At 46.5% G+C, this 12,251-nt stretch overlaps 1 protein-coding gene and 1 pseudogene across 3 annotated transcripts in view; both read left to right on the forward strand.

Moving 5' to 3' along the window:
• ATP2B2 (ATPase plasma membrane Ca2+ transporting 2) overlaps positions 1-12,251 on the forward strand; it is a 180,572-nt gene that overhangs the window by 59,583 nt on the left and 108,738 nt on the right. The window lies entirely within an intron of this gene.
• On the forward strand, positions 4,223-4,341 carry LOC111745998 (annotated as a pseudogene).

Genomic DNA, 12,251 nt, shown 5'->3' on the forward strand with positions numbered 1-12,251 from the left:
GCCAGTTAAAGGGTGGATCTGATAGTTTCTGAGGCTCCTCTAGGTTCAGACATTCTAGAATTGTGAGACTCACTGCCTCAGTGCCCCCCAGCAGTGTAGACATCAGACTGGCTAAAGGGTGGCTCACTCATAGCCAGACCCCAGATCCCTCTTCCCTTGGAAAACTGTGACTTCAAATCCTTAGGTTATGTCTGAGGCCCCCCCACAGCCCAGCCAGGGGCAGTGCTCTTGGCCTCTCGCCCCAAACCCAAGCCCAGAAAAATCTTTCCTCCCAGGCAGCCTTGGAGCCTTACCCACACCAGCTCACAAAGGCTTGTAAGTATACCCTGGCAATAGGCCTCTGGCTCTAAGAAGCCCAGGACCCTGGACACCAGTTTCTAATTACTTTGCCCCATAGAGTCTCGGTTTCCTCATCTGTCAAGTGGGCTGAAGGGTGAGAGATGTTGCTCAGTAATGCAGGCTGGGCTGTCTCTAGTATCAGGCAACCTCAGTTGTCCATCCAGCCTGAGTCCCACAAAGGATGAGAAAACTGAAGCAGCCTCTCCCTCCAGGCCCGCCTGTCACATGAGAGGCCCCGAAAGGGCAGGTAAGTTATTTATGCAGGCCTCCCTCACCCCACAACGATTATCTTACTCCTTCTGGCGCAATCCAGGCCCCTGCTGTGGTTTCAGACCTGGAGTTATTTATAGTCGATGGAAATTAGCACCTCTGCAGATGGTTCCCTTGTGCCCACCTGCCAGTGTCAGCCTCCACCCCAAAGGGAGGCTCCCTGGAAATTTCCGTGGTCCCAGCAAATGATCCCGAGGACCATTCCTGAACAGAGAAGACTCTGCAAATCTTTCTGTGGAATAGCTTTGAACGAGATGCCATGAAGTTAAGAGGTAGAAGCAAGATCTTCCAGCTGGAGGATCTAGGAGGGCTGCATGGAGGAGGCAATATTGCATAAGATGTTTAGTGATAGGCAGGGTTTGCAGTGGGAAAGAAAACTCCAAGAAGAGGGAAAAGTATGGACAAAGGCACAGAAGTAAAGGAGAGGAAATGTAAAAGGAGCCGATCATCTTGTTTGGCAGAAGGGAGCAATCAAAAGTATTGATGATAATTAAAAGTAACTAAGCATTATAGATGTTCTAGACACTCATCTAAGAGCTTCACATATATCTTATCACACTGAATCCTCCCAACAACCTTATAAGGTAGGCACTGGTATTATACCCATTTTCACAAATAAAGAAACCGAGGCACAGAGAAGTTAAATCACTTGCCTATGGTCACACAGCTCATGAGTGGAGGAACTGGGATCCAAACCCAAACAGAAAACTCCAGGGTCCATACTAGGACTCTTAATGTTAAGCCAAGAAGTTTGGGCTTAAATTAAGAAGCAGGCTGGATCTCTGAAGCTTCTTGTGCAGAGGAGCAGTGTGACTACGACAGTTGGTTTGGCATCCATGAGTTTGGTTTGGAATGAAGAGATCAAGCCAGAGGGAAAGAAGGACAGGCATCCAAAAGAGGGATGACAGGGCTGGACCTGGCCAGGGAGGTGGTGATGGAGAGGAAGGAGCTTCAACCATCAGACTTAGCCTGTGACAGGTGATCGAGAGAAAGAAGTCTCAATGCAGACTCAGTTTTCAAGACAGCAGCTAGCCGCTTGTGACGGAGATGGGCCAACAAGGAGAGGAGCAAGGTCTGGATGAGGTGAAAGGTTTGTGCAGGGCGCCATGCATTCTCAGGGCCTGGAGCTAGGATAGCAGGCCTGGAACCCTAAAGAGAGGCTGGGCCTAGAAGTGGAACATCCAGATGACAGAAATGTCTATAGAGAAGTCTTGTCTCTGCTAACAAGTTCCTGCATGGAGGCAGGTCAACCATGGGAGGGCCCAAAGGGCAGAGATTTTGGCCTGTGTTGTTACTGCTGTATCCTGACATCAGGAACAGTGCCCACCACAGAGTACCCTCGATAAATGTGCAGGAATAAATTCACCTGGACTGCTCATCAAGCATAGGTCCTTAAAGAGTGTCAGCTACTAAAGGAACAGGCAGCAGGGAAAGTAGAAGTCACAAAGTAGAAAGATTGTGTCGCCTGCAGGTAGGATGCGATCAGGGTGTCTGACACTAGATAGGCAGTTAGTTAGACATGGGGGCTGCAGGAGGGTTCAAGGAGGACAATAAAAGAGTAATAGACTCAAGGGCAGGCTACTGGATGAGGTCTTGGAAAACATCTGCTGGACAAAACGGAGGAATAGAGCATTCCCCTGGGGCTGCCCCGCTGCACACCTCAGCTCAGTCAGGTCAGGACAGATAGGTCAAGGTCTGGGGGGACTCACGGATCCATGGAACAACAGGCCTGAAATGGCTCTCAGGGACCATCTCATCCAGCAATCTCAGGGTGCACATGGCCCAGGAGGGAAGGGACCTGCCCAAGCACACAGTGGATGAGGACCCCACCTGGGGCTGGAGCTCCCAGGCATCCCTACGCATGGCGAAGGGGCCTCAGATGTTGCACCTCCCTGCCTGCATTGCAGCCTCCCCACCTTCCCCTAGACCCTCAGCTCTCTCATCCATTCCCTCCCTGCAGCTGTGTATGTTTCCAGGGGCTGCCATTACACAGGACTACAAACTGAGTGGCTTAAACAACAGAATGTATTGTCTCACTGTTCCGGAGGCTGACAGTCTGAGATCAAAGTGTTTGTGGGGTTGGTTCTTTCTGAAGGCTTGAGGGAAAGATTGTTCCATGCCTCTCTCCTTGCCTTATAGATGGCTATCTTCACCCTGTGTCTTCACATCATCTTCCCCCTGTGTATGTCTGTCTCTGTATCCAAATTTCCTCTGTATAAGGACACCAGTCATATATTAGGGCCCACCCCAAAGACCTCATCTTAACTTAGTAGCTGTTCACCTGTGCAATGACCCCATCTCAAATATGGTCACATTCTGAGGTACTGGGGCTTAAGATTTCAACATACAGATGGGGAGGGTGACAGTTTAACTCAGAACATTCTCACTTGAGACAAACACCTCTGTGCTTGGAGCCACAATTTCTCTCCTGTAAAGTGGGGATATAAATGGGAACAAATGAGGACTGCGGTGAGGGCAGATGTGCTGACTTCTGTATGGACATGTGTCTCAAAGAGCCCATCACACAGTGGGCATTAGAAGTAGCAGTGCAGCAGCCCGAGCATTAAGCAGCAGACGTCCTGGGTCTGAATCCAAGCTGTGTTGTGCCAAGCAAATAACTTCACCTCTCAGAACCTGTTTACTCATCTGTGAAATGGTACTGATTCCTAGGCCATAGTGAGGAATAAATGAGCTGGTGTGAGTAAGAATATACAGCGCAGTGCATGAGGCCTCCAGGGAATAGAAACTGTCACTGCTATTATTACTATTATCATTATCATCATCATCATAAACATATTACAGGTGTAAGAAGCTGAGGCCCAGAGAGGTTAAGATATCGTGTCCAAGCTCACACAGCCATCTGGCACAAAACCGAATGAGAACTCAGGGCCTCCTGACCCAAAGCCCCTGCTTTTTTAACCATATCCCTGTGTGATATTAGCAGAGCAATTAAGCCACTTTCAGCTGCTCCGTGCGCCTGATGGAACATTACAGAAAATGGTGTTACAGACAACGTGAAGTAACATGGATGAGGCTCACGAAATAATGTGACTTGAAAAAAGTGGAGTTTAGCATGGTACATGGCAATGACTCCATAAAAACAGACCCAAGGAAAAAAAGACTAAAAGGAAACATCTAGAATGTGCCAGTGTTGGGGTTATGGGGTGATATTAGGGGCAATGGATTTTCAGCTTCTCTTTCTGCCCTGGTAGCAGCAGTGTCCTGAGGTGGGTCAGCTAAGGCACACTGGTTGTAAGCAAAAGATGGTGTCCGGGCAGCATCATAAAGATCCATGGCCAGAATGGGACTGGTCTCCCCAAGTTAGAGCAAAGGCTGGAAAACCTAGTTTGGTTTTCCGGAGTATAATTGGGACTTGCAGGGATCAGTGGCAGGACTGATGGTACCGACACCCCCTTGGGGAATGTGTGTGTGGCAGGGGGAATTCCACTCCTGCTGTTTTGGGTTCTATTTCACTCAGGGTGCCAAGCAGTGATGTGTTGGGAAATGAGTAACATTCATCTCTCTGGGTTGACAAGGAGTCATTGTTTGTAGTGTGCCGATTTCTGCGGTGTAAATGCTCCCACCATGTCACCAGTGTGTCACCTGGAGTTGGGTCTACAGCCGTGCCACCCTAAACAAGCCCGATCCCATCTGATCTCAGAAGCTGAGCAGGGTCGGGCCTGGTTAGTACTTGGATGGGAGACCACCTAGGAAGACTAGGTGCTGTAAGTGCAAAAACTTTAAAACAAAAAAAAAATAAGGACAAGGACTTGTAAGCTGACAAGGTCCTTGCAATCTGTGAGGTCAACCAAAGATCGCCTTACCTAAAAAAAAAAAAAAAAAAAAAAAAAAAAAAAAAAAAAACCCTGAAGTTGAGAAGAGATGTGCAGTAACACACTATTATATAGCATTTCTACCATGCCGATTCAAGAGCATAGAACCTAGTGACATGTAGTAAAATAATTAGGAAAGGATGAATGTAAGACATTTTTTTACCTTTTAAAATAATTTTTATAAATGTTAAGTTTGTATCATTTAATTCTAATAATGGCTGTTTCTAACAACCAACTCCTCAAAATACCTGAAAATGTAACAGTGGACTAAGCACATCTCTAACTCCAAGTCGAAGGAGAGAGCATATCAATAGCCTGGCTTGGTCACATGCCCACCCTTGAGCCAGAAAGTGGGGTGGGGGGACATCTTGATTGACAGCTACCAATTAAGATGTGGAGAGGACCTAACTTCACATAAAGGTAGAAGAATGCCATTGAACAGCCAAAACCCAACACCTGCTTTGGTATCTTTTTGGTAATTTCTTTAAGTTGCATTTTTTTCTCTTATGATGCCTTTTCTATTTCCTTTTTTTAATCATTGCTTAGAATCCAAGAGTCTTTAAAAAGAATCCAAGGCTTAATCATAGTGTCAGAAAAAAAGCCCCCTAGTCTTTCAGAAGCTGGTGTCGTCAACTGGGAGAAAACTAAATCCCAAGAGGCCTTTGGGTCTTCAGTGAGAGAAAGGGGTCACCAAACTGTGGCCTAATCCCAAAGAAAGAGGTATGTAGGAAAAGTCCTGGGCAAGCCCCATTGCAGAAAAAAAAATCCCTCCTAAGACAAACTATAGAGCAGTGAGAGTAGCTTGGTAAATTACCACACTTTGGCTCAGCTCCTAAAGGGCTAAAAACATTTTCCTTCCAGTTGAGAAAGGCAGCTGTAGCATATCTGGTGGGTAGGCAGACACTGTCATAGACTTTTGGATTTTATGTTGTCTGAGGGCAAACCAGTTGTCCTTCAAGGGCAATTACTTCTGAAATCCCAGTACCTACCAAGGATTCTAAGTAAATGAGAACATGAGTGATGACTGCATGCATATGTGTGGGCTAGACATCCCAGTCCACCTCCCCCAGCCAGAACTCACAGCCCAGTTCAGCTTGGGGACTATGGAGATATCAGAGACTCTAACTCTGGCCAAAGTTGCCAGCAGCGTCTCCACCACTTCCCTGTACACATTCCTGCCCAGCTTCCCTGCATTCCCTCTGAAATGCATTCCCATGTGGATAGTTGTGCCCCTTTTATCCCCACCTAGAGGCTCGGTCCTGGGGAGGATACCAGCCCGGGAGGGGCCGTGATCTGACTAGCAGAGATGCACCTCCTGCTGTCCCCTTGCTAGACTGAAGGACATCTGAGCTGGCACAAAGCCACCAGCATCCTCTTAAAGTCCTGGGGGATCTAATTACCCAGAAAGGAGAAAGAGTTGAGCAAGTGAGCCCCAGGATTTGGAATAATCAGTTTTTTAACTGCTACAGTTAATGTGAAGCCAGGCTACAAAAAACTGTCCCTCTGATGTCCTGACGACGGGCTCCCTCTATGGCTAACTGTTTGATCTAGAACTGCCTGCCAACTTTTCTGTCACCCCACGAAGGTTTTCCTAAATTGACCTAACAGTTACCATCTCGGGGAGCCAGCCATGCTTCTTCAGGCCTCAGCACAGTAACGAAGAAAGTGCAGCCATAAGGAGGGAGACTGATGGAGACCTCCCTTGGGGCTGGGGTGAGTTGGGGGGACTTGCATTTCATTTCAGTATCATCACCACTTTACAGATGAGGGAACTGAGGCACAGTGTACCCGAGGTCCTTGCCAAAAGGTTGCAGAGGTAACATTCAAACTCAGGCCTTCCTGACCCAAGCCCCTATTCTTTCAATATGTTCCAGACAACCTCAGATCTTAGCTATTTTTCCTTCTCCCTATTTCATGTATTTAAATTTCAGAGCCTCTTGAGACATGGCATGCCAGGTCTGTCCTGAAGTTTCGTCCCTGAAAAGTGCCAGGGATGATGATTTTCTGCTAACATGTTTCTCAGTTAATGGGTATTTCTACCTTTTGCTATAAATAACCAAAAAGAATTGTGTGGGAAGAAAAACCCCCTAGTCTGTCCGAAGCTAGTGTCGTCAACTGGGAGAGAACTAAGTCCCAAGAGGCCTTTGGTCTTCAGTGAGAAAAAGGGGTCACCAAACCGTGGCCCGATCCCAGAGAAATAAGTACGGCCTCCAGCAGACCAAATAGTATGAAGTTTAAGCGTGTCTGCCCACCCCACTTTGCAGAAAAGCCTAAAATGGAATGAGAGGCTCATGGGCACCTACGAAGCACCAGGCATTGGGAAAGCTCCTTCGTTTGTTTATTCACTCCTTCGGTAGATTTTTCTTGAGCACTTACCATGTGCTAGACATAGTTCTAGGCCCTGGGGATAGATACAGCTGTGAACACAATCAATGTCACTACCCTTGTGGGGCTTGCATTCAAGTGTGGGTGGCAAGCAAAACAAAACAAAAAACAAAAGTAAATGGAAAAAACACCTGAAATTGTCCATCATAGTAAGAACTCTGGAGGAAATAAGAGCCTGAGCACAGAAATAACAGAGAAGATGCTCTGAGATCCTGGGATCAGGAGGCAGAGACCTAAAGAATGAAAGGGAAGTACCACATAGAATGAGGGGGGAGTGTGGGCGAAGGCTCAGAGGTGGGCCCTAAGGGGATATTCGGCAAGAGGTGAAGCCCGGGTAATGAGCAGGGGCTGGATGACTGCAGGAAGAGGGTGGCTTTTTCCCCTAAAGCAAGGGTCCCCAACCTCCAGGCCGTGGACCAGTACTGGTCCGTGGCCTGTTAGGAACTGGGCCACACAGCCGGAGATGAGCAGCAGGCAAGAGAGAAGCTTTGTCTGTATTTGCAGTCGCTCTCCAGCGCTAGCATCACCGCCTCAGCTCCACCTCAGATCATCAGGCGTTAGATTCTCACAGGAGCACCAGTCCCTGGTGCCAAAAAGGTTTGGAGACCGTGGCTCTAAAGTGAAGCAGCTGCTGGAGAGCTGGGAACAGGGGAATGACATGATATATTCTCTTGTTTTTTTTCACCAAGACCCTGCAAAGCAGGTACTGAATTCTCAATCTAGCAGGTAAGCAGTGATGGAAGCTGAGAGGAGAGATGGCTCAGCCAGTGAGAAGCCACTTATTGAACCCAGACCTGGCTGAAGGTCTCTGCATCACCCAGCCAGCTAGAGGTGGGCAAAGCCAGAACTTAGCCCCGCTCTCCTAGCACAGTGCCCTGCCCCCACGTGTCTTGGTGCTTTGTTCTGTTCCTTTTGGTTTTGTTGCTGGGACTTAGGCTGAACAGAGCTCAATGGGATGTGATTTGAGGGTTCATTGGGAACATTTTGTTTCCCCATAAAATTGCAAGCAGCAGCAAAGATGTGCGTTCCTGGTTGCTAGGCGACCAGGTATAACCAGAGAGCAGTGGGGGTGATGATTCTTCCCAGAGAGAAGTGGCTGGTTCACCCACCCTTCCCTCCCTGCAACCCCCGAATACCCAGACCCTCCCAGCCAGTCTAGAGAACCCCAGGAACTCACAATGAGGGGGACAAAATATGAAGTAGACAAAAGCAATAGAGGGTAACAATTCCAAACAGACATGAAATGGTCTCAGCCCCAAAGGAAAAATAAAGAGAAGGACCTATCCCATTATGTAGGGAAAGTCCTTAATGATCACAATAGTGGCCCACACTTTTACCGTGTGCCGAACACTGTTTTAAGCGCATTTACGTATATTAACTCATCGTATCTTCATAACAACCTTATCAGGTTGGTACTATCATAATCTCCATTTGAAAGATGGGAAAACTGAGGCACCTGGAGTTTAACATGTAAATGACAGGGCCAGGCAGTCTGGCCCCAAGCCCAGCACCGAAGCAAATGGATAGATGGCCCATCTGAGAAATCTGATTAGAACTCAGCAAGGAGAACTAGAACACAAAAAAGATTTACTCAAAAACTGGAGTGGAATCAATTCAACTCTTCTTGGAGCCCTACTGTGTGCTGGACAATTTACCTTCCACAGAAATGAGGTAAAGAGCTCAAGCTGGTAGAGGCGAGGCAGATAGACCATCATAATATTTACCAGTGTGTGGTAGGTACTAAGGGAAGAAAAAGATACTGGGAGAGGATGGCATTAAGGCAAACCTCAAAAGAGAAGTGACAGACCCAGGCATGGAAAAGGAACCCAAGATAGAAGGAGGAGTATTTCAGGTGGCATTTTATCACCTTGTATGGGAATTAGTGTTTTAGGTGTCTGCCTCTACTCTGCCATCACCACCCCAGACTGTGAGCAACTCAAAGCAGGGGCCATGTGTAATTTATTTCTGTGTCCTTAGGAGACAACGTATATCTGACATTTTGGATGCAACAGCTACAAAATGTTTGTTAAAAAATATGTGAACAAAGAAGAAAGGCAAGTGGAATGAATGAATGAATGAATGAATGAATGAATGAATTGGTCTTAACTGTCAAACAGGGTATGTTAGACACTATCTGCTGAGCATTTAGAGCCATTGCAAGTTCCAGAGTGGAGAAGAGAAAGTCCACAATGGACCCTAAGGGAAATCAGATCAGCCTGTGCTGTGGGACAGAAGGTGGTAGAACTGGGAGGAAGACTCACTAAGGAGCCATTGCAGGAATAGCCGAATGAGAGATACTGGGAGCCCGGATTCAGATAATGATCTCAAGAGTGAAAAAGAAAGGTCAAATCCAAGAACTACCAAGGAGGCCGGTCAGTCTGTTCTGAAAGAAGAATAGATTTGAAGGAAACCAAGAAGTTATTCTTAGACTTGCTGAGTTGGAGATGTGGAAAAAACAGAGATAGAAAGAGAGAGAGCACAAGATAAGAGATACAGCAAATACCTGTAAGTCAAGTCCCCACTTCCTGAACCCACGTCTGTGCCAGACATCACTAATTAATCCCAGCACTCAGACTCCCAGCTTAACTCCAGGTAGCCCCTATTATTCAATCACAGTTGACTAGCAAGATGAATTGCATTTGTTGCCCCTATCCTAGAGGCAGCAGGGGGAGCCTTCAGACTGGGCCACTCTCTGAAAGCTAGTTTAATAATAAAATAATAAAAATAAGAATAATAAAAGAGAGAAAGGGGCAATGAAGAAGCAGAGGGGGAGCCATGGGTCCTCAAAGTTATTCTTGTAAACCACCTTATGTCCAGATGTCAGAACCATGAACTTTTCTCTCTGTAAGCCTTTAAACTCTTTAAAGAAAGACTTTAAAGGCTTACAGCACTTAAATGCTTAAACTCCTTTAAGAGTTTAAAAAAAAAAAACCTTGTTTATGCAAACTCACCCAGCTATTGTTATTCATTCTTTCCAATTAGTGAAAAAGCTTTCATTCTTATGAATAATAATATGCTGGGTATAGTCTAATCACTTTCCTGATAAGCCTAACTATTCTCAACTGATTTATGTTTTATTATTCGGTGAAGACTTCAAGGACCATGTTTTTCTCCTATTGTGGGATCTGTAGCCTGCCAACCATTCATTCCACACCTGTTTATTAAGCACCTACTATGTGCTGGGCTCTGTTCTAGGTAATATCTCCACCAACCTCCTCATGGAGCTTACAGTCTGGCAAACTAGGGCCACAGCCAACCTCAGAGCCATGTATGGTTTTACTAGTGGCCAGGCCTGGTGACCTTTCTACCTCCACAGACAGCTTAACTACTGGAGAAACAGAAAGAATTGTCTCAGTCTCCTTCAATTATCAAGGAAGCATCAGAGCCAGCCTTTGAATGTCCTTACTTTCAACCTGGCAAGAGCAGGGACATAGATGGTCAGCAGAGTAACTGTCCCTTCTCTCTCAGAGAAGGCGGACTCACTTCCCAGTAGGAAAGGCACCCAGGGATTGACCAGGGACCTGTGGGCCCTCAGGTGTCGCAGGAACTAGATTTCTAAAACCAGACACATATAATTTCTGTAATGTTTAGAATTAGCAAAACTTCAGAAACGGTTTGCTGAAAGAAGTGCATGTTCTCCCAAAACAATGCACTTTTAAATAACACTTAAGAGAATCTGTCAGGTTTCCAGATAGAGACTTCGGTGAGTTTTGCCACAAACCAGTAGATCAATGTGGTGATGACAGTGGCTGCTCCAATTGGATTCACTGAGTATGTTTTCCCAGTGGTCAGCTTGGTTCTCATGCTTGGTTCTCATGCCTTATTAACATGAGCCTTGGTCAGTCCAGCACCTTTATTAAGCCCCAGTGCTGCTTTCCCCAGCACCCTAAAGCCCCTGAGGGAAAGGAGTAGCAGGCTTCCTGCCAGACAGGAAGTGCCTAGCACATGAAATGAAGAAAATGCTAACCTTTCTCTATTGTACTAGCAGCAACAGAAGTGGCCTTTGTCAAATTTTTAGAGAGACACACAAAGCATTTAAGTTACAAAACTCCCAACAGTATGTGATTAAACATCAACATGATGGTAGATACGGGATGCAATTGCTTAGTCATTCCCAAAAGAAATACCCAAGTACGCCAGTGTCATGGGCAGCAAGAGCATAGGGTCTTGGTACCTCAAGACCTCGGTTCTCATCCTGGTATTGCCACTAATAGCTGCATGAGCTCGAACAAGTCACTTCACCTCCCTGAGCCTTGGTGTCCTCCTCCACAGAATGTGGATAAGGCTATTGGCCTTAATGCGCTAAAGCGCTTTAACAGGTAAATTTAGGGAATTATTATCAGTGCCCGCTCTGTAGCAAGCACTGTGTGCCATGCATTGCCTCACATAACCCTCTCATCAGTCCTCTGTGATCTGCAGGATCTCCCCATTTTATAGCCCAGAAGACCTAGAGAAGGTGAGTGACTAGCCTGAGGTCACACAGCTGGGAAGTGCTATAGCTGGAACCACTGTTAATCATCGGATGCTGTGACCACACAGTTTAAAGCGTTTGGTAACAGCATGACAAAGTTAAGCCCACAAGTGGGTATAGAAAATCCATGGAGGGTGGGAAAACTGACATTTCTGCTCACCAGTGTATGACTGGTGGTTGGTGGGATGCTGGTTAGGGGATGTGCACAGTCACAATTTATTGAATGAATGAATGAATGAATGAATGAATGAATGAGGCTAAACACATAGTAGTTCAGAACTGGTCTCAAGCCAGTTTGTTTCCCTGGGTTCAACTCCATCTCTACAACTTACTAGTCATGCATAAAAGGAAATGCTAATAGTTCCTCCCACAAGGAATCACTTCGAGGATTAAATGAGTTTTATACATGTAAGAGCAGGTAGTGTAGAAGCTGGCACAGTGGAGACATAAGTGTCATCTGTGATGATCATGAGGATGAAGGATTTAACCAGAGGGTTTCATATGGATGTTGTGACTGAGCATTATAGCTACTACCCCAAATGCTGTCACAGCCAGGATCCTCTCTCCCTCCCCCTTCTTCCCCTCCCACTTCTCTCCTTTCCTCCTCGCTCCCTATCTCCCTACCCCTTCCTCCTTCCCTCCCTCACCTCTCTCTCCCTCTGCCTTCCTCCTCCACAAGCACATAATGAGGAATTACTGTGTGCCAGCCATAATCAAAGACACAAAATGAAATGGCACAGGCCTTAATCTTCAGGAGCTCAAAATTAAGTAATCAGATGAGGCAGTTAAAATGCCACTTAATAACTTGTATAGGGGACAAGGCAGTAGAGAGTGGCCATTAGATCAGAGTGGGTGATCAGGGGTGGCTTCTTGAAAAATGTCCTGTGAGCCATCTCAGAAGGATGAGGACCAGAAGGGCAGCTGGTCAGACGAGCAGCCAGGCAGAGACAAGT

This window comes from Pteropus vampyrus, unplaced genomic scaffold (genome assembly GCF_000151845.1).
Source record: "Pteropus vampyrus isolate Shadow unplaced genomic scaffold, Pvam_2.0 Scaffold171, whole genome shotgun sequence".
Lineage (NCBI taxonomy): Eukaryota > Metazoa > Chordata > Mammalia > Chiroptera > Pteropodidae > Pteropus > Pteropus vampyrus.